The following is a 7,886-nucleotide window of genomic DNA, read 5'->3' on the forward strand; positions in this document are numbered from 1 at the left end:
CATGTGTCTGCACAAACGGTTAGAAACCGACTCCATGAGGATGGTATGAGGGCCCGACGTCCACAGATGGGGGTTGTGCTCACAGCCCAACACCGTTCAGGATGCTTGGCATTTGCCAGAGAACACCAGGATTGGAGAGCGATCTGCTGCCTGTAACATCCTTCAGCATGACTGGTTTGGCAGTGGGTCAGTAATGGTGTGGGGTGGCATTTCTTTGGAGGACCGCACAGCCCTCCATGTGCTCGCCAGAGGTAGCTTGACTGCCATTAGGTACCGAGGTGAGATCCTCAGACCCCTTGTGAAACCATATGCTGGTGCGGTTGGCCCTGGGTTCCTCCTAATGCAGGACAATGCTAGACCTCATGTGGCTGGAATGTGTCAGCAGTTCCTGCAAGATGAAGGCATTGAAGCTATGGACTGGCCTGCCTGTTCCCCAGACCTGAATCCAATTGAGCACATCTGGGACATCATGTCTCGCTCCATCCACCAACGTCACGTTGTGCCACAGACTGTCCAGGAGTTGGCTGATGCTTTAGTCTAAGTCTGGCAGGAGATCCCTCAGGAGACCATCTGCCACCTCATCAGGAGCATGCCCAGCCATTGTAGGGAGGTCGTACAGGCACGTGGAGGCCACACACAATACTGAGCCTCATTTTGACTTGTTTTAAGGACATTACATCAAAGTTGGATCAGCCTGTCGTGTGTTTTTCCACTAAAATTTTGTGTATGATTCCAAATCCAGGCCTCCATTGGTTAATAAATTTGATTTCCATTGATTTTTGTGTGATTTTGTTGTCAGCACATTCAACTTTTTACAGAACAAAGTATTCAATGAGAATATTTCATTCATTCAGATCTAGGATGTGTTATTTGAGTGTTCCCTTTATTTTTTTGAGCAGTGCATATGGAATGAACATCATATATATTGAATGAAAGTCGCTGTTGAAGGGTTGAGGATGGCCGATAAAACTGCATCAATAAATGGGCAATAACAAACTCCAGGTGGAGCTTAAAGGAAGGGAATTCTGATAAAATGACCAGTATGTGTACATAGGGATCCCTTGAACAGAGTGATCTGAGCGTGGCTGATATATGATGTGAAGCTACAGATGGGTGCAGCTTTAACAGATACATAATTTGACATGGTGCAGAAGAGGGGTCAGAAGAGGCCATAATTTGTGTTTGAAAAATGCTCTTTTATTGAGAGCAAAGGAAAACACTACCACTTGAAAAGCAACTGAAAATTGAGGTAGGTCACTCCTAGCCCTACTCTTTCTTCTGATGGTCACCAAACACAAACACACTTTAACTTACCCTGAGCTGGACACAAAATCACACAGTGAACACATACACACATTGTAACTGACAAACAACATAACAACGTAAACAGTCTGTTTAGTGGGGATTGGAGTGGGGGTGGGGGGAAGTCCCTCTCTGTCTGAGCAAAACATTTTATGAATTATATTATTGATTTTTTATCTCAATGTTCAATCCATGTATATCAATGTTCATTCAATATATATCAAAGTTCATCCCACATGTATTTCAATGTTCATTGTAAATATACACCAATGTTCATTCTATATATATTAGTGTTCATTCCATATTGTAACCAATCAGCAAAATCCAGAAAGATAAAACAAACAATACTGGTTTTATTATCACTATTCCAAAATATGGTCAATAAATATGCATGGGTCAAAACCAGAAAACATAGGAAGATCACAATAGTGATCATAACACCAGGCAAACAAAACCAGAAGGACAAGGCAAAAGACATGGTCGGTAAATCAGGCAAAAAGGTTACAATACTGAGATCAAGAGCTCAAAGTAAAGGTACCAAAAGGCAATCGTAGGCAAGTCAAAAGGTCAGGAATCAGAATAAGGCAATCAATACAAACACTCAGTAAGTTCAAGAAGAAGCAATACCTCACACTAACTCTGACTAAAGTCCAGGCTTATATACTATCTGGACTAAACATGTGACAATATACACAGGTGACAAACCTCTAGTAATCAGGGGACTTCACTGTAAATATATAAAAATATATCACTGTTCATTCCATATATATCAATGTTCATTGTATATACATTAAGGTTCATTCTATATATATCAATGTTCATTTTATATACATCAATGTTCATTACATATATATAATTTATTAGGTACACATGTTCAGTTGCTTGTTAACACAAATAGCTAATCAGTCAATCACAAGGCTGAAACTCACTGCATTTAGGCATGTAGAGGTGGTCAAGACAATTTTAAGTTTAAACCGAGCATCAGAATGGGGAAGAAAGGTGATTTAAGTGACTTTGAACGTGGCGTGGTTGTTGGTGCCAGACGGGCTGGTCTGAGTATTACAGAAACTGCTGATCTACTGGGATTTTCACACACAACCGTCTCTAGGGTTTACAGAGAACGGTCCGAAGAAGAGAAAATATCCAGTGAGCAGCAGTTGTGTGGACGAAAATGCCTTGTTGATGTGAGAGGTCAGAGGAGAATGGGCAGACTGGTTTGAGATGATAGAAAGGCAACAGCAACTCAAATAACCAACCAGAATCTCTGAGGAATGTTTCTAACACTTTCTTTAAAGTCTGCCATGAAGAATTAAGGCAGTTCTGAAGAAAAAAGGGGATCCAACCTTTTACAACCTTGTACCTAATAAAGTGGCCAGTGAGTGTATATTGAATGAACTTTGATACATATTGAATAAACCTTGACATACATGAATCAAACACTGAGATAAAAAAAAAGAATAATATATTTCCTAAAATGTTTTTATCGGACAGAGAGGGACATTTGGGGTTGTGTGTGTTGTAGCCTTGCGCCTCCAACCCAGTCCCCCCCAACACACACACACACGTGCTATGCAGACTGTTTATGTTGTTGTTCTTTAGTTACAGTGTGTGTATGTGTTTACTGCATTATTCTGTGTCCAGCTCAGAGTTAGTGAGAGTGAGCATACTGGTCATGTTATCAGAATTCCCTTCCTTTGCCCATTTATTGATGCACAGTTTTTGTTGGCCATCCTCAATTCTTCAATATATATCAATGTTCATTCCATATATAGTTCATTGTATATGTATCAAAGTATATATATATATATATATATATATATGTGTGTGTGTGTGTGTGTGTGTGTGTGTGTGTGTGTGTGTGTGTGTGTGTGTGTGTGTATTGGGCAAAGAATGTTGGAGATGGAGCTGCCGGGTAGAAGGAGAAGAGGTAGACCTCAGAGAAGGTTTATGGATGTAGTGAAGGTGGACATGGAGATGGTTGGTGTGAAAGTAGAGGAGGCAATGGATAGGGCAAGATGGAGGCAGATGATCCGCTGTGACAACCCCTAAAGGGAGCAGCTGAAAGAAGAAGTGTGTGTGTGTTTGTGTGTCTGTCTGTCTGTCTTTGTTGGTAGAGATTGGTAGAGATTTTTTCTGGAACCAAACTTTGTTCTTGAGACTAGCTCACAAGATATCAACCACTTTTTTTTCAAAATAGCAAATACTTGTTACTTTTTACTGTGTTTACGTTTATTTGCAATTATTATATCAACATATTGTGTGTTTTAATATGCAAGCACACACGATAAAGGTTTTAAAGTGTTCTTAAGGTCCAACCATATAGGTGCACTTTTGTAACATGAGTGGTTTGAAGGCCTGACATCTTCAAATAGCACCCAACAACCAACCCTACAACCCCCCACCCCCCCCCCCCCCCCCCCCCCCCCCCCCCTCCACCAAAAAAATGACAATAATGCAAAGCATAGTGGGAAAAAAATAGACCTCAAAGCACAGTTTTGCTGTTGTGAGGCCTTTATTTCATCATTTGCTTATTGACAGGCTAATCATTCATCTAATTTTTTCCATGTACAGCGATGGATCTCCAGTCTTTAAACTGCCTCAGGCTTTGTGGTGTGAAACCCTGGCCGTCAGAGGCCCCTGGGCCCTGTCAGTAATTCATTTGTGCTTACATTTACTGACTGCTCATTTGTTGCTGCACAATGTATTTATTACCAATTACCAACAATGCAAAGGACCACCATCGGCCCAGATGTTATTTAGGTGGTAGAACATTCTCAACCCACAATCCTATCACCATCACATTATCAAGGATGGCACCAATACACAATGCAGGATATGCAGAAGGTATGAAGAGATCATCTTGGGCTGCTCTGAAATGGAGAAGAATGAATACATTGATGGACACCACCAGGCAGCAGTGTACATGCTTTTCTGGAGTTTTCTGGACATCAAGACCACAGAGAAATTATATGAACATCATCCAACAACAGTACAGAGAGCGGCGTTTTGAGGTAGACAGATAGATCACAGATCACAGGCCTTGTATTGTTATCAAGAAGGCTAAGACTAATAACTGATGAGTTACACTGATAAGTTCACAGATTTCACCACTAGATGTCACTGTCACTATGAATAAAAAGGACCTGTATGTCTGTGTGTGTGGGTGAGGGCGGTGATGGTGTATGTCTGTATGTGTTTGTGTAGGTTGTGGTGGTGGTGTGTAGGTGGTGTGTGTGTGCTGATTTGCATATTTCTGTAGGGTTTGATGGAATTGCTTAATGGTTGTGTTTATCACATTGAGAGACTATCTTAACAGCAGGCAGGCAGTTATTTAATTATCTAGCAGCTGTTGCACTCTGCAGCTTTCCCCTCCTTTCACACAAAACTTGCAAGCCCGTTATTCTCCACACACTATGGAGGAGTGAAGCACTGGCTGCTGGAGAGCAAGCCAGGAGCAAAGTGTTACGGACACAGTGAGTAGAGTGCACACTGTGCTTACCTGAGATTGCAAACATCACATTGCAGACATCTCACTGCGAAATCCCTTAAATGTCTCTGAAGGATTTTGTTCCAAAATATTTTCACAACTTTTTTTTCATGAAATACCAGACATACACATGTTTAAGAAATGTCAGTGCTTATATTATGATTAATACCAACTTTATTGGAAAAATAGAAATATGCTTTCCATTATATGTCAGCTGTTATTCTTTTAACAATCCTTGTGATATATAATATTGTTACAAAGGGGAAATATAACATTTTGTAGACACACACACACACACACACACACACACACACACAAACACTATATCTATAGGGTTATTTATAGGGTACTTTCTCCTGGGAGTTGTGTGTACCAAACCCTATCTCCTAAATTTCAACTTGAGCAAATAATACATACATTACTTTTCAGTGGTTTCAGACCTTTTTTATTTATTTTTAAGTGAAATTGAAAGGTATAGATTCATCATGAGTTTGTAATTTTTCAATTTCAATTTAAAAAACTTTACTCAAAAAGCTTCCATAGACGAAGCCTTATTTTAGCCACAGCCCTGTATTTTAGAACAGGAAGTGAGACTGCATCACTGTCCTTCATGGCCACATGGTGAGCAGTTAGATCTCATTGATTTGTAGTAAGTACGTCCCAAAGTCTGAAAATAAGTGTGTAACTGAAACACATATTTTCAATAATTAAGTCAATCTTTTTGTGTTTTAATAAAAATTATAATGTAAAACTTTTAAATAGTGTAAAACTGTTCAAAGCTGTGTTTGTTAGTCAAGTACAGGCTAGCGTTTTGAGAAATGCTCCAAATTAGCTACAGTTATTACTACAGAAACACTTATTTCGATACTTTACCAAGGATAATTCAGTAGTGATAATTTCAGCTAATTTTGATCGTAATTAAAATGAGCTAAATTGTTACTACTGAAGCTGACAATATCGAGACATTTGGTAAAGTTATAGTTAGATATATAAATGATATGAGTACACACACACACACACACACACACACACACACACACATATATATATATATATATATATATATATATATATATATATATAAAATACACATTTTAAACTCATATTTTCTGCAATTAAGTTTTTTTGTGCAGGACATGTTAATTTTACTTAGAAAATCAGCAAAGCATGTAATTTCACCAGAGTTTTTCACATTTTTAATAGTTTCATTGGGATAAAATATTGTTCTCACAATAAAAGCGAGTTCTTTTTTATATACCGCTCAAATAGTATATGATATACTGTTAAATTTTTCACTTCATAATGTGCCACACATTTTCAGTCAGGGATGAGGCAAGTCAGTCTAGCAAGAAATAAGCATTAACAATTCCAAAAAAAATAAAAAATAGATGTCTAAAAGGTGACATATGTTTCTGAAAAATGCATATATACCTTTCAGTGTTCAAGCTTCCTTCACAGATATTCAAGTTACTAATGCCATGGGCACCAATATACCCCTATATCATAACGAATTCTGCTTTTAAACTTTGGTAACAGTCTGGATGGTCCTGCTGTTCTTTGGCCAGGAGAACACAATGTCCATTACTGCCATAAACTCATCACACCTCAATATACATTTCCAGTGGGCATCAGTTCAAATTAGATGAGCTCAAGCCCAGAGAAGATTCTAAATGTTGCATTTGTGGCTGCAGTGAACTGTGGTTATAGACAGCGGTTTGTCAAAGTATTCCTGGGCCCATGCTGTGGCAGAAGGGTGCCAGGTTTAAATGCAGTGATGTCTAAGGGGTTGAAGGTCACAGGCATTCAGTTGTAGTGTTTGGCCTTGTCCTTTACGCCCACAGAGATTTCTCCAGATTACCTGAATGTTTTGATGATATTAAACACTGTAGAGGGTGAAATACCTAAAAACCTTGCAAGTGCTTATAGATGAATATTGTTCGTGAAATGTTGGAAATGCAATTTTCGCTGCAATCCTCGACTCATCCTTGCTTATAAAGCACTAGGCTTTTCCTGGTTGCTCCTTTAATATCCAAGCTTGATTACGTTACCTCGCTCAAAATGCTTCATGGACATTTATCCTAGTTCTAAATTGCCCCGTCCCAACTTTTTTGGAAGGTGTTGCAGGCATCAATTTCTGACTAAGCACATTTACAAAAAACAATGAAGCTTACATGGTAAAACACTAAAATTCTTGTTTTTATTCAGCTTTCGTTAAAGTACAGTTCAAACTGGATTTATAAATCACTAATTTCTGTTTTTTTTAATTGACTTACTACATCAAAATAATGATTAGCCATTGCAAAAAAATGTCTTCAAGCTTTTGACTCATCATTTCTACATTGTGTGTTGAATTTTGTCTTTAGAACTCAAAGATTTAAGAAAATAAGACACTACATCACTATTTAAGAAAATAAGTCACAATTTAGAAACTTAAACCTTCTGCCGTTGATGATTTTTCTCCTTTACTAGGCTAGAATGGGTTTCCATATATATTTGATTAGAATTTTTATAAGTTATAACTTCAGTAGAAGTTGTGGATGAGGATGTGGATGTGGATGTATCGGAGCCGTCTTCTGTTGTTATCTCCATCATCAACATGAGTAATTAATACACTGAGCGCCTGCAGGGAAGAACATGAGATGTGCAGATGCCAGAGCCGACGGGGAGTGTCCCAGGACACATCCCAAACCTCCGGCACCATCATATTTCATACGTAATATATATCTCATATTTGTGTGAAGTAACATCTGCAAAGATGCGGGGGTCTCTAATCGGTGGGATATCCTTTTTCAGCTCCCTCACGCACACGTGTACATGAAGCAGAGCCACGGCTGCAGCCCTTCATTTTTATTTCAACTTATATTTTAATTTCCCTTTAACACATGTCGCCTGATCACAATGAGATCTGAGAGTGAGAACGCATTGTACGCCTCACAATCTGTCCTGCGCTCCTGAAGCGAGGGTGTTAACACTGGCTCTGCAAACGGAGCTGTTAGCGCCAAGTGTGAGACCCACCAGCAGACCATATGCCGAACGATCAGAACAATGCTGCGCAAGAGAAGGTGTCAGAGCGGGTGTTAGTATGAAGGTTTATATA

This window comes from Pygocentrus nattereri, chromosome 19, assembly GCF_015220715.1.
Source record: "Pygocentrus nattereri isolate fPygNat1 chromosome 19, fPygNat1.pri, whole genome shotgun sequence".
Taxonomy (NCBI): Eukaryota; Metazoa; Chordata; class Actinopteri; order Characiformes; family Serrasalmidae; genus Pygocentrus; species Pygocentrus nattereri.